Genomic DNA, 26629 nt, shown 5'->3' on the forward strand with positions numbered 1-26629 from the left:
AAAAAAAAAAAAAAAATCTCCGAAACGGGAGAGGCGGCTGAAGTGTGCATGGCTGTGCTTGTGCAGCAGAACCGCGAGATACCCCGTCTCGCAGCGGAAACCCGCCGCCCGTAACGGCGGAGCGCGTTGAGGCGCGGCGGCGGGCGGAGCGAGGCGCGCAGCAGCAGCCCCCCGGGCCCCTGCAGACGCGCTGGCGTTTAGGAGCGGCCCTTGGGCCGCCCCGGGAGCGGCAGAGCCGCGGTGGGAAACGTGCTCCTGAGGAGCGGTGCTGTCATTGCACAGCTGCCTGGGCTGCTTGGGGGGGGGGGGCGAGTTAAGGAATACAGTTCAGAGGTATGAACGATTTTTAAAAACCCATGTTTATTTTTTCCTCGTTAAAAATGTTCTACAGTAATTCTGGAAAGCCAATTTGACGGTATGAATCTAAAGTAAAGTTTGAAACCTTGCATTTGCAGAGCAGTTTAACCACTTAAATTGCAGGAACAGATAACAGTATAGGAACAGCAGTACTGCCTGTATCCGAAAACACTTTAGTGACTTGACTTTAACACTATATTAATCAGGACTAATTCTAGACGTGCAAGCAATTGGCTGTTTCCTACTATGCTGTTGTCCCAGAGTGACCTGTTCTCTTCAGCTCTCTGGTTTGTGTAGCAGATTTACTGTAGCTCCCAATCATAAAACAATTCTTGATTCAGAAGCAGTAACATAATTGTKGTAAATTTAATAGCAGCTAGTCTTATTGTCGTGGATCATACTAATCGTCTATCTGAGAACCAACCGTTCCTTAAAAAAAATACGTTTTTTTTCTTCGGATTGGAAAACTGCAAAAATACCATTAATCCTATTAAGACTGATGGAATTTACTCTATCCTTATAAACTGATRTTCTCTAGATTAATGCCAGATATGGAATAGGTTGAACTTTAGGCTTTCCACTGAGAGATTAAAGAGAAAGAAGRCAATTACAAGTGTTAAAATGGGAGAGATGCAATTATTCATTTATATACAATATCTGCTGTTATAGCGTAATGCAGAATAAAATAAAACTCCAGTGTATTATTGACAAAGCCTTTTATTTCTGCTAATAAAACTGACACGCTAATATTATGCTAAAAGAGCTGCAATAATGTGCATATATTAAAGCCATTTTCATGTATCGACAACGAGTGCCTTAGAAAGTTTGAAAACACTGGGCAATTTTCCTCGGCTGGCAACGGGAGGCAATATTGCTAAGTGYCTTTGCTATAGCGTCTGCTCTGGTGCTGCCTTCCCTTGGAGGTTTTGCCAGGGCCGACTTTGCCTTAGCAGATGAGCTGAATTGCGTTCCTGCACAGCCCACGGGTGCCCGTAGCTATTTTACCCGAGCTATTTTTAGTTTACCCGTGCCAGGTCCCTCAAGTGTGCATGCAACAGACATTGGTTACCTCAACAGTTCCTGCAACAAAACGCAGCAAATTCATGCACCCATCCAGCTCACCACAGGCTAACGTATTTTTCTTTAAAGACGTACGTAGACCAGAGTTYTTGGCTATGCTCTAAATTGGATTGATTGATTCCCAGATAAGTAGAGGCAATTAATGAACACACAAATTCTAGTGTAAATATTTGCAGACAATTTATTCCTTGTCAGAATTCATGGGTTTGTGCGGGAGAGGATTCCTTCACCTGATGGTTTCATGACACCCTTGTTTGCAGACTGTATGGACTCATGGGTCTGGCCATATTTACTAAACAGTTAGATGAATCAGTAGCCAACAAATTTGCAGGAAGGCAGTGTAGTCTCCAAAGCTTGGGCTTGATGGAGCACAATTAAAGAAAAATTTGTTATCCGTGTTAAAACTTTTTGAGTGAAAGCGTGCATATTTACCACTGTGGTAGTTAAGTTGGGTTAATTAAAATCCTTAGAAATTAAGAACAAAACTTCTCACCTTGACATTCCCTGAGTTACACCATAGCAAACCATGAGACAACGCAGTTACTGTGGAGTGATAGCAAGTAATTTAGCTGGAGGCATGTGCTTGATGCAGTAAATATACAAAATAAGAAACAAAGTAACATTGCTGTTAAGTTTTTAGCTTAGAAAATTGCCTTTTTTGAGTCTCCCATTGATTGAAAACTTAGGTATTCCTAACTGGTAGATTAGAAGTAAAACCAGGTTGTAATTTTGGACTTACTTTGTACCCTGTTGTGAATAAAACTCTTAAATTTGAGTTTGTGAGGTACCAGATACCAGAATTTTGAGTTTAGAGATGTTACTGATAGACCTTAATGATATGATGATAAGAATATGATAACTTGCAATAAGTGGAGAATGGGATGGGAGAGCTATGAGCTGTCTTTTGCTCCTGGCTGACCGAGGAACTGAACTATGTGGAACATTTAGCYGCTTCTTGGTGCAGGAGCACAATGCGCCTCTGCTTGCTGCTGGGTCGTTCTTGCTACTGAAGACAGCACATATAATTCATGGTTAAAGCACTCATCATGACCTCTGGCTTGCAGATAGCGTTCCCTTAGAGAAGTGTATGAGCTGGCACACTTACCCACTCTCCTTTGCAAAGCTCTCTTGAGTACTGGGTAAATATGCAACCAGTTATTACAGGAAAAGAAATTCCCTATGCTCTCTATCATGGTTCCTTGTGCATCAGAAAGCAGGTTTTATCCATAGTATGCTGCAGTGCTTAGGAAGAGACTTGCTAACTAGAATTGCTGTGGCATTCTCTGTCTAGGAGTATGACATGAAGGAAGAGATATCGCACAATGCCGCAAGCGGGCAGCACGTTAAATGCTGCAAGCAGAACCCCTGAGCTTGCTKTGAGCAGCTGTCACCACTGGGCTTGTCCTTCTGAAAAGGCACAAGAGGATTTGCTGTATGATTCTTACAGTAAGGCACCTCTTTAACCTTTGGTTTAATTTTCACATTCATTGTTTCATCAGTCAATTCCATCTATGAAGTGCGGAGACCTCAAGTGAAATTCTTGTCCCACTGTTCAGAATTAGGCTTTTATTGAGACAGTCATGTCATAACATCTCTGTAAAAATTTAGGGAGCAGTGCTTTGTTTTGCAGAATCACAGAATCGCTGAGTTTGGAAGAGACCTCTGGAGATTGTCTAGTCCAGCTCCTTGCTCAGTGCAGGGTCAATTAGAGAAGGTTGCCCAGGACTATTGACTGACTCCAAGGATGGAGACTTCACAACCTTTCCTATCCCAGTGTTTGACCACTCTCACAGTAAAAAAAAAAAAAAAAAAAACTTATTTTTAAATGGAATTTCCTGTATTTCTCTTTTTGCCCGTTTCTTCTTGTCCTTTCACTGGGTACCACTGAGAAGAATCTGGTTCTGCCATCTTTATTCCCACCAATAAGATRTTTATACACATTGATAAGATCCCTCTGAGCCTTTTCTTCTCCAGAGTAAGCAGTCCCAGCTCTCTCAGCCTTATTTGTCATGTGCTGCAAGGCCCTAATCATCTTTATGATCCTTTGCTGGACTTGCTCCAGTATGTCAGTGTCTGTCTTGTACTGGGGAGCCCCTTACTGGGCCCAGTGCTGAAGTTGTGGCCTCATCAGTGCTCAGCAGAGGGGAGGGATCAGCTCCCTTGAACTGCTGGCAGTGCTCTGCCTAATGCAGCCCAAGAGGCTATTGATCTTCTTTGCCACAAGGGCACATTGTTGTTCATATAGGACTTGCTGTCCACCAGGACCCCTGGTCTTTTTCTGCAGACTGTTTTCCAGCCAGTTTGCCCCAGCTGTACTGCTGCACGGGGGTTATTCCTGTTCAGATGCAGGACTTCACATTTTCCTTTGTTGAACTTCATGAGGTTCATCCCTGCCCCTTTCTCCAGCCTGTTGGGGTTCTTCTGAATGGCAACCCTCTGAGGTATCAACTACTCCTTCCAGTTCCATGTCATCTGCAAACTTGCTGACGGTGCACCCTGTCCCATCGTCTGGTCTAGCAGGTGCAGCACTGGATTGGTCAGCAGTTGGCCTGGCAATATATCTTCAGCTCTGGCATTAACCTCTTTCCCTTGTGCCCCCCTTTCTGTAAGATGGAGACAGCTCTATTAAAGTTTATCAAATGCTTTTAGAGCTTCTGATGAATACAACATTGTTTGAGCTAAGTATTATTATTGTTACAAGCAACATTACTGTTAATAGGCAATGTATGTTGAGCTCTACAAAATATTCCAAGTGCTTCTTTATATACTTATTTTCGGTGATGCTTTTAGAGAAAGGTACTACTGGATTTCAGCTTCTTATTTGTGTTCTTCCATCAACAGTAGGTGCCTTGTGAAAGTGGAGATCAGGCTGCCACTCCATTTGGCTCGCCATTCAAGTGGAGACTCAAGCTGTACAACCTGGCAGCATGCCCCTGAAAGGGGGATGTTACCATGAAAGAAAAGGGAGGTGCAACACAAGGAGTAGTGGCAGTGAGTAAGAGCTTTAGGACTGGGTTTGTTATCAGATTATTTTAATTGAATATTTTACTTAAGAACCTCTTCTGCAGTCCCCTAAAATGATTGTTGTCATTTGTTAGTGAATGTGTTGCATCCAGTCGCTGCACTAGGCCCAATATGGGCATCCTGAAGGATGTTGTCTTTTCAGTTGCTTTCTGCAAGTGCAAGGTAGATATTGTCATCAACTCCAACCATYTTTAGCAGAAGATTTCTGGGTTTTCGAATACACTTTTGAAATCATACTGTGTAAGCATTCATAGTGTGCGTAAAGTGAGGTATTAACAGAGAGTAGTTTCTGTAGGCRCTCTTTATAATCCACAGGGAGAAAAAGAGGCCTGAAGAAATCAGTTCAGAGCAAGACCTTACCGTAGTGTTGTGAATTACCCCGTTGAAATCTCTTTCTCCATAAAGGCAACTCAGGGAGACCAGGTTAAAATTAGCTTTGGAGGATATCCTTTGCAGTGCTACAACTAATACAGCATCGACCACAGTAACATGCAACACCATCTCTTCTCCTGGCAGTCCTTAAACTTATCAAGTCTTCATAGCAATGAAGGTTTGTGCCTATAGGGGCTGAAGGATTAGAATGAAAAGGTGGGAAAGACACTGGATCTTAGGAAGTTATTGGGACAAGAAAGAGAAGAAGATGGGGTTTGCAAAGTCTGTCTAAGCAATTGTATAAAGATAGGTTTCTGAGTTACGTTTTTTCAAAATGGAGTTGGAATCTTAAAAGCTTGTGATTTTGAATACCTAACGTGGTAGTAGAAGAGGAGACAAACATAGGTACATCCATCAAAACCATAAAGGAGAGAGAGGAGTACACAAGAAGGCAGGAAGAAGAGAAAACGAGAGAGAAAAGAGCAGGCAGAAGTGCAGAGGAGTGAAGCAAGTAGAGCCAGTATGCTGGTTGCAGCAAGCTGATTTACCTCAGTCTCGTGATAATGCTGTCGGGGAAAGACTGCAGGCTAGGACATCAACCCGGAGGTGCTCTTACACTCGGCAATTTTGACAAGATATAGGACAGTGACATTAGTATGAATCAGCGAAGAGAAAGTGAATGAGGGAGTTTGATGCTGAGAAGGGTATATATGCTTTCAGAGACACCAGAAACATTTTCCTTGAACAATGCTTGCATAATTCTGACAGTTTTGGTATGGTTTGATGAAAAGTTTGGCTGGGCAGCTCCTGTTTCTTTATTAAGCTCTGTCTGTTAAGGCAGATTTTATCAGGAAATTTAAGTAAAGCATCACTGCCTCAGAGGAGCAAATGCAGTTTTATGACAAGCTGCTAGTACCGTACGCTCTCTTAGTGGTCAGGGGAAGACATGGGGGGATAGGTGGTGAAAGAAGCCTTATGCAGTCACTTACAGCATCACTGACGTTCGATTTGTAATCCAGAAGTCATCCTGCAGCAGAGATGAAGCAGGACAATGTTTAGGCAGACTTTGGGATGGTCCTAAAATGGAGCTTGCAGAGCAAGGGTGATTGTTGCAGGGGTTTCATGATATATGTTCACATACATAACCATACATAATTCTCTCAAGATTTGAAATGCACAGCTATTTTGGGAGCCCTTCATACCTGAGAAATAGTTGCAGCTTTTTCTTCATAAAGTCGTTGGTCCAGATCCACATCCACTGTAAATAGATCAATCAAAGTCAGTGGAGCGATACCTATCTGCTCTTTCTGTGGACCTTGCCTGATGTTTTTAGTGTTTCTCCCTCCCCCCCCTGCCCCGAGAGACTGGAAAGTCTCCCAGGACACATCCAATAGAGTGTTTTGGCTTGATCAGTGTATTCATATTCAAAGACCTAAAAGGATGATCTGTGTTGTCTCTATCAAGCAGTTAAAGCAATAGTTTATAGCATGTTCTGCAACTGAGTAGCTTAAGACTGAGGGGCGCAGACAAAATACTCTTTTTGCATGTGTGCACAAACACACACGTTGAGAAAAGCTAAAAAGTCTGCTTTCAACATGGTGAAGGTTTTAAGAGGTAGAACTAATGTGTAGATAACATCTGTATTATATTATAACAAATAAATGGAGCTGAGAGCAGTAGAATCATTTTTGGTAATGCTCCTTTGCTCATTTTTATCTTTTTATACCTATGTAGATACACATTGCAAAATAACTGAAATAGTTATTGTAGCTAATCAAGATGGATGTTATCTTTCATACGCTTAGTTCCCTTTGCTTTAGTTTCTGAGTAAATGATTAAGTGTGTATCATGTAACCAGACATTTGAAGAGACTTAGGTGTTGGCTTAACCTGGACTTTGTTACGTGAACTACAGAAATTCCTTGCTGTCTGTCATTAGATAGGACAAACGCTGTAAAATAATCATACAGTGCTATATACAAACAACTAGAAATAGAATGCATCCATAGATAAAATACATCATAATGTTGTAGAGTTTTATTTATAATGGCAGGATCACCTATTGATTTCTCTCTTTGTTTCTGTCAGTATTTATACAGAGCCTGTGCATCATGAGAATAATTAGTCTCATGAGCAACCAACAAAAATACAGTTCCAGCTGTTTTTTTTTGCAAACTCTTATCATGTTTGCTGATGTTGGGTCATTCCTCTCTCTGTTCCCCACTGAAGGAAGCTGCCTCTTACAATCCCTGCACTCACAGCGTGGACATGGCTGTGGACACCTGTAGGGATCCTGTAGGGATTTGGCACACAGCAATCAAGTTTTGTTTTGCCCTTTTGTCTGTTCCTAGGTAATGTTGTGGCAGGGGTGTGCCATCAGGGTTCTCTTCAGCTGCGTCCAGGCACTGCAGTAACATACCTTCAGGGGATCTCTTTGTGGTTCCCTGAGGAGTTCTGCCAAGAAAAAGCCTTCTAAATGAATATGCCTACTGTCCTTCTAAATTCACTGTACTCCAAAAAAAATTTTGAACATTGTTCAAAAACATTTATTTGAAAAAGTGTTTCTTTTCTGTTAGCTTAAGCGATGAACACAAATATTGGTCAAAGCAGGATTGTTCCTAATTGCTATTCTGCAGGACCTCATTGTCCTCTCCAGTTTTCAACTTAATATTAAAGACATTGTCAGCCTGAGTATACTCTCAGCTTAAGTGTCCTACTGTGAATTATTTTCACGATGGATGAGCAGAACATTTTTGCTCCTCTAATATAGTCTGTTAGCCTCCAGTTCTGCAAAAATTGGTAGCATTCCTGTTCTTGAACTGGTATTTAAATTGTTTGATTTATTCCTCTTCCACAATAACCAGTCTTTAACAGAGACAATCACAAAGTAATTGACAATTCAAAGTGTTGAGTGTTTGAATTTAAAAAAGGTAAGAGCGTGTTCTCAAATATGTAAGATACACATGTATGGAACATGATGTTCTGGAAAGCTTGTGAAGAAATCCTAACAAAGTCATTTCTGTATCCTCCCATCTGTTTATTTATCTTTCAAAAAAATCAATGACCTACAGAAACACTGTGGTCAGTAACTTATTGTCCTGAAAACTCTTGAGAGCAAAGGGAGCCACATGGCACAGTGCCACATATATTTAAATTGAATACTTGTAGAATGAGATATGGATAAACATCTTGGAATAACACACCCCCTTCTGTAAATTTTCAGGTTGCACCAGCTGGCAAATTTGAAATATAAGAAAAGCAAGAAGCTGGAAGAGCTGCTGATTATCAGAAAGTGCAGAACTGATGGACTGTATAGATGTAGATATGTTTGAAGGCATCTGCTCTTCCCACTACAAGGTAAGGCACAAGGGGATTTTTCTGCCAGTTTGTTTCTCTTTATTGCAGTGCATCTATTCTTTCTGCGACGATGCCCAAGATAGCAATTGAGTTGCTCTCTGAAGCTTGTAGAAGTAATGAAGACTGGTTCATTGCCAATTTCCAGCTTAGGAGCTCTGGGTTAAAAATTGTGGCCTGGAGTAAATGTGTAACTGTGCTATATTCAGACCAGAAAAGGCCTGAACTTTCAAAAGTAAAATACAAATGTGGATTCTCAGATCTGATAAAATTCAGACTTTTCTTATGTGAAATATCTACTAAGATAGTCAACATGGGTCTGGAAATACTTCCCAGCTCCACAAGTCTCCTTTATTTTTAAATGTGCAAAGAGCAGTACTTTTCGCCACCTAAGACATCTGCTTTCATGTATGTCTTATTGCCTAATGATGTTGATTTATGTAGCTTAGAAACTTGTACCTCTTAATACAAGATAATTCCTATTCAGGACAAAATGTCTCTAAACTAGATGTAGTTAGAGACTCAAATTATGCTATTCTCTCCATAAAGTCTTACAGTGTTCTTTTATTGTTAGGATTGCTAAATTGCTTTTTATATGACCTGATACGTTTTGAAATTGTCTGTGTACTCCACTAAGAAGATGTATTGTTTTTGGCTGGGATGGTGTGAGGAGTAAACATTTGTTTGATATGTTTGCTTGATCAAATAAGTGTTCAAGTTTGATAGGTTTCCCTGTGTTTTCCCTTGATGCCTGGATTCAATATATTTTGAATGCTTCTTTTATTGGGTTATTTTCACAAAAGGTATGATAAAATGTAGAGGCTTTGTGAAACTTCTGTTTGGAATGGATAGAAACATTTGAGAAAAAGAAATGAAAAAAAAAACATTCTGTCAACACAGGATTGTTATGGAGCAAATATAAAATCACGACAGCAACTCTCATTATTCAGTAGCCCAAATTAGGCAGCCAAGCAGTTGCAAAAAGGCTCAGTTAGAGCTGGTCTTTGTTGCTGGCTGCTTTAACCCAGAAAAGACTGTCAGCTGAAGTCTGTGTGTGATGCACTTTCCTCACCAGCCAGCATTAGTGATGAGGGAGCCATTTGTGTCGGGGGAAGGTACTGCCGCTGTCTCTGTTTTGTACAGAAATATTGACCATCAGTTTCCAGTGTTATCCATGTGACATTTTCACAAGTATCACATTCACAAAYGAAAAAGAGAAGTGAGAAGGAACTAAACTAAAGAGATTATCTTCTGAAAGTGGGAAAGCAAACAGGCTATGATGCCACACATACTTTAGAAGTTAGAGGTGCTCCCTTGTACACAGAAATAATGGGAAYGGAAAGGTGTGGAGTGTTTTGAAAATGCAAAGATAAGCAATGACAAATACAGTTTACAAGGAAAAACACATTTGAACCCTGAGTGCTTGGGACATTCCAGTGATTTTCCRTAATTGTTGTTATGGAGGAATGTACATAGAAAGACTGTAAAAACCTCAGCTGTAGTGAATGCAGTTTCTCTTACACCTTGTCTGGATAGCAGACATATTTCTGAGGAGTTTGATTTTTTTTTTTCCCCTCCAGATGCATGTGTAGCATCTGGTGTCCACACGCGGAAGGTGCTTCAGTTGAGTCTATATTGCTGCCCAACATTGTTTGGTTCAGCAGATGGTGAGTGCTGGTCTGGTCTGCCTTTTCTCATTCTGAACACCCTTATACTTAATATAAGTGGAGTTCCTAGCTCTACTGCAAATTTCTGTTATAATGGAGGACCTTGGTTCTGCACGTGCAAAATGAGAGCACCGTTTAATATCCCATCTTGTCTATTCTCATYATATACTTTTCTGAATTGAAGCTTCCAAGTTTGTGCTTTGTCTGATACTGGGAGGAACCCAGTCTCAGACAGGGCCTCCGGTTGACAAGTAATTCTTCCAAATAACATTTGGATCCCTGCAGCAGCCGTTCTGGGAATGAGAATGGATACATGGAGGGAAATTCATCTTCCATGGGTGTAGCTTAAGATCAGYCATTCAGACCACAACTCAGGATGACAGACATAGGGGCACCTAAGTTGATTCTTTTCTGAAAAAGACTGGTACTAGTGACTAAGGAAAAATGCACACTGTCAGAATGTCTTGTGCCTTGGTTAGCTGGATTTGTAGTCATATATTCACAGCAAAAAGAGCTTTGCAGCCCCACAGTTGCTCTGTTTTTGTTTGCCAAAGGCCATCGCCCTGCAGTAGTGTTGGTAGAGTGTGGACTCACACCTCAGCTATTTCTGGGTGCAGTCTATGTCTTCACTGAAACACAGCTGCACTTCTGTTTCAGTGCTGTTCACTCTCTGCACTTTGCTTTAAAGTGATGGAGACATTTATGTTCCACTTTTGCAACTCTGCTATTGAGAAAGTAGCCTGTGGCTGTGGGATAGAGTAAATAAAGGGAAATATTAGTATTTTAAATAAAAACCATGCCTGGATTCATGAACTTCTGTATTGTCATTTATATATAGGCATTACTAGCAATAGACTTTTAAATATTTTTAGATGAGAAATACTTGGAACCATGCAGAAACAGTTCAGGAACTGAAAGAACAGACTATCTCCTGGCTGATACCGATTAGAAGAATTCAAATATTAACTGAAACCTGCATAACTTATGTTAATTTGTTTCAGCCATCTAATAGTTTTAAAGGGAAGAACACTTGAAGATATATGGGCTAGATCTTGTGTTTGAAAACTTCAGAGCCAATGAATAAAAATTTCCTTCATCTCATCAAAATATTTTGTCTCTTCTTTTTTGTTCTGCAGAATGTAAAGATATATTTGTTCTCCATATTGAAGCACTGATCGTGTATTTGTTTGAAACCTTTATTTTCAAACTGCAGTATAGCTGAATTGAAACTAGCTCCTTTTGGTAGGCCTTCACACAGTTCAGTGAAAGAGGCCCTTTCTACCGTTAAGTAAAGTAGACTGGCTTGATTTTGGACTTTTTGACTTTGCCCTCTCTTACTCCTTTCAGGTGCAATGAATTTGCTGTTACAATTTTTCACTTTTGTTAGTAGTGCTGAGGGACCCCAGCCTGAGTCTCAGTTGTGCCAGGCACCATGCCAAACCAAGCATAAATCACAAATGCTCCCTTCTGCAAAGAACACACAATCTGAGAGGCAGGAAAGAGTAGATGGGCACAGGCAGACCCAGGAATACAGAGGACACTGAGACATTTTTCATTAGCCTGGTAAGCACTTGCAGGCAGCCATTGCTATACACAACTCTATAGCCACAAAATCATTGTATTTTAAGGTGATGGTTTGAGAAGCAAAGCAGTTTGTCCCTCAGAAACTAGGGAGGGAGCCTATGAATTGTCCGTAATGTCATTGCAGTAGTCCTTGCACACGCGTTTTGATTTGAATAAGAGCAATTTGATACAAATTGACTCAAAAATGGAAGCAGTTTTCCTAGCAGTGGGGAGAAACTTTGCCTTTTGAAAGTGAAGGTGACATACAGCTTGCCTATCCTACAGTGTAATTTGTCCTGACATTTGATGGCACGGTAAATTCTTGCTAACTGCAATGACATTTGCCCTATGTGACATAATTCAAAACATTTTTCTGTAATACTTCCACTTGAATCAAAAGCAAACTGTCTTTTCTAATTTCATCCCTTTTGCTCCCTTGTCCCCAGTGATAAGTTTTGCTATTGCAGTATGTTGCAGCCAGTGCTGCCTGAAGTCAAAAGATGAGATAGCAGCTAGCAATCCAGGTTTTTTTCCCATTGCTACTTGAGCATGCTAGAAGTTGTTAATCCTTCATGAGGCAAATCGTGAAAGAGTTAGCTTCAGAAGTTAACCCTCCCAAAGCAGGTGGTGTGATAGAGAAGTAACACAACAAAGTCAACTAAAAATATGGTGTTTGTACTTGCCACCATTTAATGCTACTAATATTTGTCATTAATCACAAAATATTACATTCACAAGCCATCAAAAGGAAAATATTGTGGATGAAGATCCGAGTCTTCATAATCAAAAAAAACCCCTGTTTTGTTCTGATTTTGCGATGGGTCACTCCGAGTGAGAACTGCTTTTTTTTACAGCTAACGTTGATTTTAATTTGTTTCTCCAAGGAGAGTTCATATTTTCTCCAAAGCAGGATGCCTAAGCACTTGTTACGGCTCCTTGTTAGACGGTCATCTATGCAAGTAGTATATGGGCTGCTGCAGTTAGTTGCCATGTAGTCATCAGGAGATGCCTTTGATAACATTTTGCTCATGCTGTCCCCACTCGATACGCACAATTCACTCCACTTGATGGGCCTTCTGTTTTTCATCGCAAAAACCCTATTCGTTACTATTCTTCATCCTTAGTGATAACACTTTATTTGGGGTGGTGGGACACTATCACTTACAATGCAGGTGAAGGAGTCTCATAAGTGCAGTTAAATACATTTGACCGAGTAGGGGGGGAAATTCACCAGGCAGTAGGGGAAATTAGGAAATTTGACCATTCACTTGATAGCCAATATGAAAGTAAAGAGATAAACTTGGTAAATTGGACTGGGAAGGCTGATGTAGAGGTAGACTCACTACGGAGATTAGTCTAAGAGGAAGAACTGGCACATTTCTGTAAGAACTATCAAGAAGAACGGCGCAGATGCCTGACTATATAGGCTGTAGGTGTAGCGCTTTCTCCATTTTCTTGCCTAACACACAGAAACAAAAGGTGGGGAAGTCACCTACTTTTAGGTAGTTGTTTATTCTGTTACAGGCTCCTCCCAAGTCTAATGAGTCATGGGTTTGAGACAACCCCATACCAACTGTGTGAGGTAGGGAAATACTGCTATTGTCCTCCCCRTACAGGTGGCCACTGAGGTTAGCCCAGGTCRTGCAAAGCAGAGCAGAGAACTAAGTCCTACTTCTAAAACCAATGCCAAAACCACTCAGCTCACTCTCTGTCTCTTAGAAGAGACTTTGAAACTCCTGCAGTAGTAAGATGGTATAGGATCTAAAATCCCAAGGCATTTTTTTTTTAAAAAAAAACTTGTATCAAGTATCTAGCCTGCTTAGATTGCATTGTTTTCCTCTTATTTTAAGAACCATAAATCTTGATACTTTTTGCCATATACTAACAACTCAGTGACAGGAGTTAGTCAGAAATTCCCCATGCAGACRGAAAATTCCTTAAATGACCTCTGCAGCTTGAGATTGATGCTTCATCACCTTTGGCATGGTATTAGTAGGGGTTCTCTTTTCATTTCTCATTTGTTTGAATTTTATAGAAGAAACTAACCTACACATTGCTTGGTATGACCATGTAAATGTCTTTTCTGAGTAGCAGTTGTACCATTTTAATTTGTGTTCCTGTATCAATTCAGAAAATGTCATATCCAGTCCTTAATGGGTTTCAGATTGCAAATGATAGACTTAACTGTTGAYTTGATATGTTATACCAATTGGTTGATTTTCTACCGAATGAATAGGCCACACCACTTCAGTTAAAWTAAGGATCAGTCCATTGAATTTTCAGCTGTGTGTTTCTAGGTCAGATTTAAAGTGAGCAAAAAGGTCACATTTTGTTTCAATTATTTGCTGTTTGGGAAAAGAACTAGAAATTGGTTTGTTGTAAATAGGGTACAGCAGACCACAGAAATTCAGCAGAGATGGGTGGTTTTGAGAGAGTTCAGCTTGTTACAAGAAAGAGGCCAAACTGCACTTTTAAACTGTGATAATCTGTCTAGAGAGGTTGCAACTGAAACAGGATTGTTTTGTTGTACTCAAGATGTTCCTATAAATGAAGATCCTCGTACTGGAATGAAGCCAATGTGAAAACATGTGTTACAAATAAATACACCAGACATGTGTTGTATACATTTCTGTATCTGTGCTGTTAATTACAGCTTAGATTACTAGAAGTGCATTTTAAAAGCTCTGCCTGTGATCTAGCCTTATCTTCTTTGTTGCTGTTATTTTTTCATATAGTTTTATGTACTAGTGGCTTAGATAATGTGCATGTACTAATGACTTAGATTTAGTTACAGGTGTARACCGCTTTAAAAAAGCTTCTGTAAAAGCAAAGGCAGAAAAAAATGCTTTCTTTTTTTTAAAGAAGAGTTGTCATTTGGTGTTTGGAATGCAAACAGCAAAGCTATGAAGTCGAAGGAATGATCATGACTAGGGTGGCAGAAGCTCGTCACACTAGGTTTAACAAGTGAAAGCGAATATTATCTTTTGCACTTACTTTGGAGTTGTTATAGCTGCAAAGAACYAGCTGAGTGTGAATCAAAGTGTTTAAAAATGAGGAGAGATTTTGACTGCTTTAATGTTCTATAAAAGCATGTTCTTATGGATTTCGGTGTGGGCTCCAGATTTAAATTGTCAGCGTCCTTCCAAATGTGCATTAAAAGGCTTGGAAAATGACGTGAGTGATACAGGATTTGTCAGAAGAAGGAATGGTGGCTTCTTTTTGTTTTGTTAGAATTAATGGGAGACAACGATGATCTGAGCATGGTGTTAGCAACAAAGAACTCCAAGGTCTGATTTTTCATGGCTTTAGCCAAATCACCTAATTTGTCAGTCTTGAGTCTCTCTTCAGTTAAAAGGAGTAATAGCACTAAYTTCGTTTGTCTTTGGGAAGGAAATGATGGCCAAATGTGTGTGCATTTGCTGCAGTTCCATGTGRTTAAAATGCGAAGTATAGTTATCTTACGGCTTTGGTTCAGTGAGCAATATGATCACCTAACAACTTTGTATAGGCYATCCTGGTGACCAGAAAAGTTAGTATTTAATGTCCAAAATCCTCTATTTGATTACATCAGTGTCATAATCCTTGCTTTCTTTTCATTGCTAGCTAATCAAAGAAGAGGTTACCTGGTACTTTTCTGAGTGATATTCTTCTGTGGCTCTGTCCTTCTTCCCAATATTCTGAAGAAAGTTACGCTTTTTGTTTGTTTAGTTGTATCCACTACTGGTGCCTCCTGCTAAGCTTAGTTAAATTTTGTAGGTCAGATATATTGTCTATAAATTTTAGGTTGTGCAGTTACTCTGCATTAATGCTGTCTTTTTTCCTTTTCCACCCCATTCTCCAGAAGAGAACACCAAGCCAAGCCAAGCTAAGAATAGCTTCAGAGAGTCACCTTGTACTGTCTCACTCTCTGATCTAATCTGTTGGTTTTCCTTGTGTARTGTTATGGTAGAGGCCACATTTACATGTAGCATTTTCAGTGAGAAACTTTAGTCTCTGACCTTTTCTCTAAATTGAAGGATGCTTTATCTATCACAGTAGGCTTCTTTAATTTACAATTGTGGCTTCTGCTTTTTGTTTGCAAGCTTCATCTCCTTGAGAAGAATCCCTCTTTATGTGCTGTTGTCTTAGGCACTGAAGTTCTCTTGCATCCTATATTTTATTTCCTGATTCTATCACAGAACGTAATAGTAGTAAGTAKGGGTTTCTGCGTGGGGGTTCTCAGGTGCTAATTAGCACGAGCCACTACTCTATTCTTATTTTGGTCTTTCTTCAGCAATTTAGTAGTAACATATTCATTAATGTATTTTCCCTTTCTCTGTAATAGTTTACCTTTTTAATCATCTTTCAAAATCTGTGTTTTTGTCATGCCTTAATTTTCCCCTTTTTGAGAATCTGACAGCATTTGTTTTCCCTCCTCAGGCTGATAAAATTCTTCCTTCATTTTATTATATCTCTCCAAGCTAATTTTAGCTGTCTGCTTACTGGAGATGAGTCTGCTTTTATCCAGCTTTACACTAAGTGGTATCTTCTGTGTGTTTCTCTCTCCTGGGACCGCATCATCCCTTGAACTTTTGCTCTGTAGAGATCTCTGCTTCTAAGTTACAAAAAAGTCAAGCATATTTCCATGCTGATGGTTATTGTCTTACRTACTTTCAGATCAAATAGGCTCACATGATCTCTTCTGGTCTCTAAGGAAATGATGTTAGCATTTCCATTCTCTTGTGCTCAGCTCTTTTTGGATGGGCATGTGTAACGTTATGCCTGTCTCTTTTCCTTGCAGATTAATTTGTRTATGTAAGTATGAAAATATGGCTTTGTACTTTCCATACATACTTGTGCATAACTTCCCAGTGGCTTTCTCCTGGGTATGCCTTAAGAGTTTCCAGTCTCTCTCATCCAGCCTCTTTCCTAATTTAACTTTATTTCTCTCATGATTCCAGTCACAGGCACCTGATTTCCAGGCTTGAAGGAGTGAAGAGAATTTGAGCTTGTTAAAGAAATTTGGGCAAACAATAGAGATAATAATCTTCAATTGCTCCTCCAACAGCAGGCTAAGAAATCCTAATGCCAATTTACTTCTGATGTAAGTGACATCACTTATTTTAAGTAACCTCAGAAACAAAAGATGGATAGTGAGAGTGAACTGAGGCAGGTGCTACACACATGGCAGATCAGAGCAAAGCAGTCCTACTGAAATGACCCTTCTTTTTCTCTTCCCAAAGGCCGTCCTTGAGAAAGAATTCTATGATTGTCTCCTGTACAACTAGAAAAGGCATAGGGGATTGATGTGATGGATGCTTTTGAGGACATGTTCCTTAAAAGTTGTCCCGTGAGTGTTGACTCTCTTAAGTATGACTTTTCTGCACTGATCAACAGAAGCATCCAGACGTGGAGGAAGCCGTTCTGCCTTTTCTCCTGCAAGTCTTTCCACAAAGAACTGTAAAAAGTGTTGCTAAGTATTTCAGATAGCACAGGCACTGTCTGGCACTGTCTGATCTAAAGTGTGTCCRCTCCAGTGAAGCAAAAAGGATGTTTTTAACAAAGATAATTCCCTGAGTGATATTTATAATCTTATCAAAGATCAATTTTTAAGCTTTTGTGATCTTTTTCATGAACAGAACAGTTGGATGAGGGTGGGAAGACTGTTTTACTACTTGTTCTGTCATAAGTTTCTTGTGTAACTTAGAATGGGCTAGTAAATGCATAATATTTGAAAGTTTTTAGGATCCTAAACAGCAGATTGTTGCTCAGTGGAATTAGCAGAAGGTCTATGCAGCTAGCTCGAGTGGATCTGAAGAATACCACTCTGACATTGTGTCTGTAAAAGCTTCTTTCCCAGGGAGGATGTGTTGCAGCTGCACAGAGATACGTTTGGAAGGAACCTCAAGATTTATAGATGGAGGATGTTATACTGCAAGAGCACAGTGTTAGAACAGGGGTAAGGGCTTATATCTAAGATTAGAAATAAATAATTGGCTACTTCCCAAAGTATGTGTTTGGTTTTCAAGAACCGCTGGGTGCAGTGTACCAGCAGGGCTCACTAGAATTTGATTTTGATATGTGGCTGCCAGCAGTGACTTTTATTTATTCTTAAAAGAAAAGGCAATTTTAGAAATCAGCACTACTCATTATAGAGCAAGAACAGTCTAGAATTAAACCTGATAGTGCAGCCACTATGGTTTGGCTCCGAGGCAGTAGCTTGGAAGAAGGAGTTGGGAAAGGCATTGAAGGAGGGGGGGGGAGAAGATGATTTTCACACTCTGCACAAAAAGCATAAGCTCTTAGTCAATGTTTAATCTAATATCTCAAAATCTGACATGAATAACTATCCACTGGGGATATTCAAAGACTATAATTAAGTTTTTATGTGAGGAGAGGATAACCCATTGAGGTATTGCAGGAAGGGTAGCTATGAAACATATTCATAGGTATTTTCTCAATGCTTTTATCTCCAGTTTAACCTCCCATCTATTGAATCACCTTCATTTTCCCTGTGTGATATAAAATGCATTAGTGAGTTCTGGCAAATACTGTAGCTTGGTTGCAACATGGTGCTGGCTAATTTGCTGTCGTTCTTCACACCACCTGCAACAGTCAGTGCTCTGCAGCTGTAACTTACTGCCTTGCAGTGATGCACCAAACTCTAGTTGTATGCTCTCAAAGTGCTTTATATGCRTTAATTAAACTTTGCAATATCCTTTGGAGACAGATTCTGACTTAGACACCAAATAGAGCTCCATGAGTAGATATATTGTAATTAATGCAGCTATTTCTGCCTGAAAGCAGGGTGTGGGTAAAATGGCAGAAGGCAGCCCTATCACTTGTTCATGTGTCCTACTCCCAAGGTCTTAATGCTGTGACAGCAGCAGCRCCAAAAATAGAAAGCAGGAGCCTTGGCTCCTGGGACTGTGCTTTCATCCCTGGAGAGCATTTCCTCCTTTGACGACTGTTCCTATGCATCTCTGTTAGCCCACCTTTTTTTCTACCTTTGCCGCAGAGAAACAATCCGTTGCCCCTAACACAATTTTTAAATRAAAGTTTGAAAACTTTCAACAAAAACACAGCCACCGTTTTTTGTTTCCTTCCTCTCCCTGTTTCATGACCCTTTCCGTTGTTTATGTGCATGTTTAGAAGCTCGTGTTTGCGCTTTTGAGAGGACCRGCACGGACGGCTCCAGCCTTGTATCTATGGGGCTATCATGTCAAGTCTAAAACAGATTTTTGTAYTGTGCTATAAATACAGCAGAATTTGAGAAATGTGATTGCCAAAGGGACCACTCAAGCTGACTTCCTATCGCTAGAGCTGACTATCTTTTGGTGACAGATGAATAATCATGTAACAGGTAAAGGAGCGATCCACTCCGTGACGGTCTGACACTGCAGACCCTTTCCTAGCGTGGTAACCAGCTGCATAGGTGGGGACTGCTTGGACCTTGTTGATGGCATGTGATGTGACAAGAAAAAGAGCTAATGAAAGCTCAGTTTGGCAGCGATGCCTTTTGCCCCTCTGGAAGGGAGTTGCCCAGTTCCCAATATCGAACGACTAGAAACTTACTGCCTTGCTATGCTATCGCTGTCACTCAAAATAACAATATACTGGCCAAAAGTATTATTCAATAACAGAAAAATCAATTAATACCATACAGCTCTATGGTTAGGGGCAAGAAGTGGTAGAGAGGTGCAGATTCTTTGCATAGGTTTCTGCTGGWTTCTGAGGCATCTCCCATGGCTTGATTTTTCTCCATTACCTGCTTCTGTATTGTGAACTGTGATCATTCCTGAGATAATGTGGTGGTATCACTTCACGGGAAACCCCAGAGGCATTTTCTCTCATTCATTCCGCTTGTTCCCCTGGAAGGATAATCTGATCCATATTTAGCACAAAGTAATCTTGACTAATTTATGCTTCTATCTTGACTGCAGAAAACGGATATAGTAACTACTTTTGAAAAATCACGCAGGACCACTTCTTGAATAATAGATAATCTTCCCATTGACTTAATAGTTGAATTTTGTTCAGTTTATTTGTGCAGTTGTTTCCAGTGATTTAGATAGGACTGGTCACATGAGTATGACAGATCTGACAGCAAGAAAAAACAGTTAATTGGAAGCCACTTGGTCCTACAGTGACCCTAGAGATCCCCTCCTAAGTAGGAAGAACCTTTTTTGGACATGATATTTATGCTCAGCTCAAATAGTGATACCCAAAATCATGGGTAAGGTTGTTTTGAAATGGAGTCTATTCTAGAAAGTGGTGCTTATCCAGGCTAAGCAGTTTTCTTGTTTCTGTTTTGGAACTATTGAATAAGTATGGATCAGATTCTGCTTCTTTTATTTGCTCATTATGAGAAAATGTGGGAGATTTTGACTCTGTGCTATTAAAAATCATAGGTTTAATTACTATTTTTTGTCCACCTTCTTTGGTATTAATTCTCSTGTCAGTCATTATATTTTTTCTTTTGTTACTTCCTGAGCTAAACACAGCATTGTTTTATCACATTTAAGAATTATAGTTTGCCTAAGCTTGGAATTTCTGCTGTCATTTTTCAGTACAGGAGGGTTATTATGCTACCATCTTTTTATAGTCTTCTGACGAATACCAATTTCAGGCTTCACTTTTGTATTTAAAAGGCTCATACATTATGGTTTGCTTTGATTTTAGACCAGAAAAAAAAATAATGAACAGTTTAGGGGCATCAGGGATGAATGGTAAGTGCTCGTTAGTCCACTCCATAGCTTTTCTCTCTACTCTTTTGTCTTGATACCAAGGAAAAAAATCAGCCAAATGGGAGAATATATTTATTTTCCTATTTACTCAGCAAAAATCTCATTCCAAATGTAATGCTTAACTGCAGAGTTCAATAAAAATTTAGTAAGATAATAAATTATGTTAAATGTCATAGACAACTTTTTGGTAACTTTCCTTAATTTAGGACTGTGTCATTTCACTGCTACACACTTAGGCCAGTATCCTCCCAAACATTCATTGGGTGTACTTGAGACAATTTACTGTTTGGTGTGAACAAGAGTATGAGAATCTAATCACAAATCAATATTTCTGTTCTGATCTATTAGATCAAATATCAGTCATTTCATTTTTTCTTTTTAATTAATAGTTAAACTGTGTTCATGTAGTCCTTCAATCCAYGTAATTCAACAGCAGGTGATGAAAAAGATCATAGGTAAGTTGATTTATTGCAATGCCAAAGCAGAATTGTTTCTGGTGTCATACTTTCCATTGCTTTGCACAGTGCACTTTTAAGTAACTTACAAGACAGATTGCCCATAATTTTCTCTTTCTTGCTACGTATAGTTCAGCTTCTTAGATGACTTTCACTGAGAGGCTCATTCATTGTTGCAGTAAGCAGTTCATCAATGTTCTTGAGTTGATCGGGGGATGAATCCATTCATTTCATACAATAACGGAACAGTTTATAAACCTTCATGGCTGGATGGTGCAACTGGAAGAAAAAAGAAAAAAACGATGCCTTGACTTACAAGACTTAGAAAAGGGAGTAGAGGCTTTGCTCCATGAGTGTTAGCCCTAGAACAGTGCAACCTGTGTCTTGCTTTCCCCAGCAAAATCAGCCAAATGGGTAAGCGTATGCTCTAGGGATTTTAAAGAGTAACAGAGCTATCAATGAAGATACGCTTCACTGGAAGACTTCTGCCTCAGGTCAGCAGGACTCCCTACTSAGACTCTCCCTGCTCACCCCTTTAAAGCTGTACACAGTCTTTTAGGTATTTTCTTAAGTGATTGATTTTAGGGTTTGGCAGTCAACATGGAGYTTTCCAATTTACAGTGAAAAACTCAGTGGTTGAGTAGAGTATGAGCAGGAAAAGTTGTGGTTTCTGTCCCTTTTAGGGAAGTGGCTGTGTTCCAAAACTAYAATTACTGAACTCCTTGTAATCCAGAGAGACGGTTTAAGAACGAGGTGAGTCCTATCCCTTTTTATAACTCTTAATCTACAAGGACAAATGGACAATCCAGCCTAGTCTATAAAGCCTTCTTAATCMAGGTAAAACTTCTCCCTCCTCCTCTCTTCTTTCCACAGTCCACCAAACTTACATCTTTAACTAAACCTTTAATTGCAAAAGATTTATCCAGATTACTTTTATTCTGTGTACTTTACTCTCTCCCAAATTACCTTCATAATCTCTTCCAGAAATAATTTCCCATGTAAAACTGCTTTGAAAAAGCTCCTGATCTAAGTATAAAGTTTGTTTCCTCTTATTTTATTTAATAGAGCAAAACATATTAAAGAAGTATAAAACTTGAGCCACTGTAGTTCACTTTTTCACATAAACCAGCTAGCACAAGTAATTACTGAAGTATGTAAAATCCAAGGTTTATCCCATTTGATTAGCAGATCCAACTACTATGTTCTATTCTTCTTGTCCCTGTGGAAATGAAGATGTTTGCCTAGTGTCAATTTTGGCCAAGTAATTGTCTCCATAAGAAAAAAAAAAGGGAATTAAAACAAGGAAAATGATTTATACTTGGTTTGAAAAGACAAAAGAGAGAGGAAATGTTAGATATTCATTCCTGTTTGTTCTCATCATTAAGGAATTGTGCWGACAAAAGCACTTTGGTCATGAAATAAGAAGAATCAAAGGATGAAGAGATGGCAAAATAAATAGGACTTTAAGCACGAGATGTGAATGTGGCTTGGCAGATTGACTGGGAGCTGACTTGGCTGTTGGTTGTATACCTGCTTTGCTCAGTGACACAGGGCTAAGTACCTTCTCCATGCGTCAGCATGCCCAACTCTAGGAGAGTTATGCACATTGCACTGTTTAACAAGTGGCTCTACTGTTTACTTGTAAAATAATTTGAGAACTTTCGATGGAAAGAGTTGTTGGTAAGTAGATGGATACAGATACAGACATACAGCGTAACCTAGTGCCATTGTGGGAATGTAGAATTACTGCCACCATAGGAACACTGGAAGAAACCCACGGGGAGCTGTAAAAAGGCAGTAATTCCATGAGTCTTTCTAATTATTTATTACATTTTCTTCTTCACCTTGGCAGTAAACATAGGGTGTTACACAGATTAATGCATAAGATTTTGGGAAGAAAGAAGGGAAGGTGTTGCAGAAGAACGAGAATTTGCTTACTCTTTAAATTCTTGTTGTATTCCTTTTAAAAACTCCTGTCGTTAGAGTCGAACTTCATTCTTTGCCCTTCTAGAGCCCTAACTCTATGTTAAGTCACTGGCTTTTTTGCTGTGAAAGATTTTCAGTAGCCAAGGATTACATCTGGAGGGGAAATAAAAGGCTTCTTCCTATGTGCTCTTCATTGAAGACAGAATATTGGGTAGATGGATTGCTACAAGATGGCATTTTTTCGGATTATTCTTCAGCAGCTCTTCTCTGAACACTCACTTCTTCATTCTACTGCTCATCAATTCCATTTGCAAATCACTCCATTTTCAAAACATTTATAATGACTGTCTTAAAAATATTCAAGTTACAGTGATCTGCTGAAAATAACATCAACTTCCTCTTCTGCAGCATTCCTCTGCTTTGTATCTTCTGTATGTTTTTTTCCTTTAGTCCTTTAGTTTATTTTTTTTTTCCTTTTCCATCCCCAGTTTCAGCTGTCCTTGTGACAGTAGTGTTGGAGTAGAAAGCATGAAGGGAAATAGCTCCCTTAATGCATTTTTGCTGCGCAGTTCAGAGAGAAGCCTACTGCTGTGTGTGTCAGAGTGAAGCAAGCAAGAGGTAGCAGATAGCATGAAGGGARAGCTAAGAAACCATAAAGATACAAGGGAGCCATGTTTCTCTAAGAAAGATACGTAATATTGTGAAAAAGTAATATGCAGGGAGAGAAAGACACAGTTGAGGACCTGAGGGAAATGTYGGTCAAAGCTTGAAAGTGGACTAAACACTAGTGGTAGGCAGTAGGCTCTTGAGACTTGTTTTAGTAAAGTCCTTGTTCTCTGGTCTTCATTTTATGTTTTATCCCCAACATCTCTGATGTCTGTGTTGTCCTCATTGTTACTGTTGTGTGTTCAGACATCCAAGGCTTAACCTAAGAGGGAAGAAACATAGGAAGATGGCTGAGAGAGCAGAGCCCTAGTCCAGACCAAGCCTCCTTGGTGGAGAGGAGCCTGTGGAGAGCTGCTGCCTACTGGGATGGACCTTTAGCTCCTCTACACCATGGGCTAAGAGACCCAGGTGTACAGACCTCTCAAGTATTTTGTTTTATATTTCTTCTTGGATGGTCAGGTAGACCTTATGTTGTTAGGCCACGGGCAGGGGAGAAAGTTGCAGTGCTGTGCTGCAGATGGGGACTGTGCAMCTTACCTGGCCACTCTGGCTGCATCTGTACCGATAAATTAAATGTGCTCAGAGTCATTCTTTGGACCTGAGGACAGCTGGCTGGGTGCAGCCCATGCCTGTATAAAAGATTTTTTTTTTTAGCTTCTGGAAGAGGATGGCCACATACAAACTACCTCTTGGGGATGGTGTCTGCTTGTCATTGAYTCCCAAACTATGCAGTTGTGAAAACCAGCCCAGTGACCATTTAAGCAATTTAACAGAATTGATGATTGATTTCCAGCACCTGTGGGTGTTCCCTAGCAGTACAAACGTGGTCCAGGGTGCCAACTAGCTGGCATTTTCTGCATAGTGTAGAAAGGGTGGGAGAGCTGGTGTTACAGTGATAAGATGAGGTCAGACATAGGCAGTGGGTTTGCACAGTGAGACTTACTGGTCTTGGCAGTGCCAGTACAGTATTTTGGGCTGACTTTGCTTAAATACTCCATCATTTAGAATTGAAAGTTTTGGCAGAGTTTTGCTTTTGAGTTTCTGCAGTTCATCTGAGCTCAAGGATCTCAAACCAATCTATAAAGTGATAGATAGACAGATTGCTAACTCTTCTTCAGTACAATTGCTTCAACTTTACAGACCTCTCCGAAAACAAGATTCTTGGGATTTTACTCCATGAGAATCAGCCATAAAACAATGCTTAATGGAAGTACTTCCTATTGACTGCACAAGCAATTGCGCTTGCTAATGCCATTATATGAATTTGATCCTAATTCCTAGTTGCTGTAGCTCTGTAAACAAACTTATACTACAGTTTATTTCTAACTAGTTAAARTCTTATTTAAAAATATGAGTCATTTGTATGTGGGAATGATATATTTATTTATTTTAAATCACAGAGACAGGCATTTTATACTGAGATCTGCTACTGAGATCTGCTGCCTCTGTAGTGTGATTTATTATCCAAAAAATAATCTGGGGTTGCTTCTCTGTGAATCCAAGCATCTGTGACGTTAATGTTACTGCATTTTATAATTGGTACTTGATAGTTTAAGTGGATAATCAGCTAAGACATAAATGCAGCTTACCAGGAAACAATTGAGAATTTAGGATAATAAGGCTGATTAGACACTGTGTTACRCCAGTCTCATGCTAAGATAATTCTACTGCGTTAAAGTTGTACAAGTAATACTGTAAGACGCACTGTGGTCTGGCAGACCCCCTTCACATATGCTTGATTGCCTGTCTTTGAGCAGACACAGCTTAACGGTGAGTTCCTGTTAATGAGAAAGACTGGATGATCCCTAAGTCTGGGATTCCAGGCAGTACTTCTGCGTGACCTGAGCAACTTCTTTAATAAAGAAGTTTAAAAATAGGTTAATAATATCACATAGCACTCAAAATTTTAGAATGTTTTCTTCTGCTGTCCAGGCTTAATACTTAAGGTTGAAGCATGACAGGACAAGCATCACGTCCAACTTTACRTAAGCCTGGTGGCTTTCAGCATTCACTGGGAACGGCTGTTTGCTGTGAAAGGACGCGTTAATGCTCTGCAGGGGGACCGCCTGCACTCTTCCAGTGGGCAAGCACAGGATTGCCAGTGCAAAGTGCGTTCGGGCTCGTAATTCATGGCCCTCGTGGAACCATGTGGTCCCCTCAAGAGCTCTTTGGGGGAAAGGTAAGCAACAGCTTCAAATTACCTTCCTAACTCTCAGACACAAGGCTTTGTAGGAACCAATTTAGTCCATGGCACAGAGGAGAACAGCCTTATGCCAGGGTATCGAAGGGAGGCGAGACAGAGCCTGGTGGGGCAGACGTTGTTGCTGGCCATAGTTCCTGCAATGTTATTTGTGGCGCAGGAAGGAAACCGTGCGTACSCAGGGGTTGCTGCTGCATACCAAGGGCTCATCCTGGCACCGCTTCCCGAGCACGCTGCTACGGTTGCGAAAGCCAAGGGAGGTTGGGTTCAGTGATAATAMTGCCCATTTTTCCTAGAGCGCACAACACTTCCCTGATACCAGATAGTACTATTTTTACTAAGTAGATTGACCTGACAGATTCTCACGTCACTTCGAGAGTTGTGTACCCCAAACCCTGTGGATCTGTTTGTCGGATTCCTCCATACTCGTCGGGCTCCCGAAGTCCATGCACTCCGCTGAGCAGTAAATGCTCTCGCCAAAAGTGCCAGCTAATCCCCAGAGCGCCCGTCTCCTTTTGGCACCGTCCTGGTGTCGCTGTTTGGCATGCCCTTGACAACTTCAATGTCACCGGAGCAGCAGCTGGCGCTGCGTGTTCAGTGGCCATGTGATGGTGAGTTAGGATACGTTGGACATATGCTATGTGTCCAGGGCTATTAAAGGATTAATTTACGTGAGCTGTGCAGCTGAACTGAGGCTAGTGATCCAAGGCTTACAGTCATTACTCCACCATGCTTAAGCACTACAGACTACTCATCTTATTCCATGTTTATTTCTCCTCCCATTAATTCACTGAAAAAAAAGAATGTAATAGAACAGCCTCTAGTGGGAAAAGGCACCTATTTATTCTCTTAATTTTCTGTTACAGTCTGAAGCAGCTTGTTGTCAGCCATGTTACGTACAGAAGCAAATTTGAGAGATGGTTTTGTTTTCCATCCATTTGTCTGTCAGTCACGACTTTCTAAGTGATTTTTGCACGCTCTTGGCCAACTTCTACCACGTTTGACAAACGTTAGAAATTCCTGTAAATTGTATGAAAAGGAGGGATGGAAAGACTTTGATTACTCCACTGAGGGAAAAGCAAACAAAACTCAACTGTTGGAGAGTCGATCTGACAGAAGCAGCTGGCAAGGCAGCTGGCAAGGCTGTTTGGTCCATAGTCTGGAATTAGCCACAGCACCTTTTTCTTGCCCACTGAAGACACCAGAGAGGACTGAGTGGGACATTGCTGGGGTTATTAGG

General features: G+C 40.2%; 1 protein-coding gene across 2 annotated transcripts in view; it reads left to right on the forward strand.

The window, feature by feature from the left end:
• TMEM108 (transmembrane protein 108) overlaps positions 1 to 26629 on the forward strand; it is a 162257-nt gene that overhangs the window by 795 nt on the left and 134833 nt on the right. For both annotated transcript variants that reach the window (XM_085311871.1, XM_085311872.1), the window contains exon 2: positions 8056 to 8189. The gene's annotated coding sequence lies outside the window, so the exon portion shown is untranslated. The remainder of the gene's footprint in view (positions 1 to 8055; positions 8190 to 26629) is intronic.

Source organism: Rhea americana, unplaced genomic scaffold (assembly GCF_003343005.1).
Source record: "Rhea americana isolate MKP2758 unplaced genomic scaffold, rheAme1 scaffold_35, whole genome shotgun sequence".
Taxonomy (NCBI): Eukaryota; Metazoa; Chordata; class Aves; order Rheiformes; family Rheidae; genus Rhea; species Rhea americana.